Source organism: Halyomorpha halys, unplaced genomic scaffold (assembly GCF_000696795.3).
Source record: "Halyomorpha halys isolate HHAL.00 unplaced genomic scaffold, Hhal_1.1 Scaffold1719.1, whole genome shotgun sequence".
NCBI lineage: Eukaryota > Metazoa > Arthropoda > Insecta > Hemiptera > Pentatomidae > Halyomorpha > Halyomorpha halys.
In genome coordinates, this window is record NW_027107848.1 from 51,850 (window position 1) to 52,401 (window position 552).

The following is a 552-nucleotide window of genomic DNA, read 5'->3' on the forward strand; positions in this document are numbered from 1 at the left end:
CGGCCAGCACTAACCAATAACCACAACTTCGTTCCGCTGCTACGCGTTCACACAATTCCCCTCTGGCCCCCAGCCCGACTGAAATATGTTATTTAAATACATTCCATAAAATATCATTAATAATATTCAATACAATTAAACAATATTCATATTAATTTTATGTTCAAAATAATTCTAGTTTTTTAAAAGTTTTAATTAGTTACTAAGATTAAAGTTTTAATTTTAATACTTATTTACTCTGTTACAAGAAATGAATATATTACTGTTTAATTCGACTAATCCTTCATTTAATTAAGTATGTAAACATTAATTCTGTTTTGTAAATTTTATTTATTGAATAGACTTAATCTTTCATCCCTAACAATCCCTGATAATCCTCCGAGGCGTCTGAAAAGAAGATGGCCAGGGGACCTTCTAATTTAAATTAATGTTTGAAGTACCACCAATGGGTGGTTCCTTCCCAAGATTTTCAAGTTTATATGAAACATATTACATATTTACCTATTGTATTATTTTGTACAGTTGTAAATTACATTAAATAAATAATAAAAA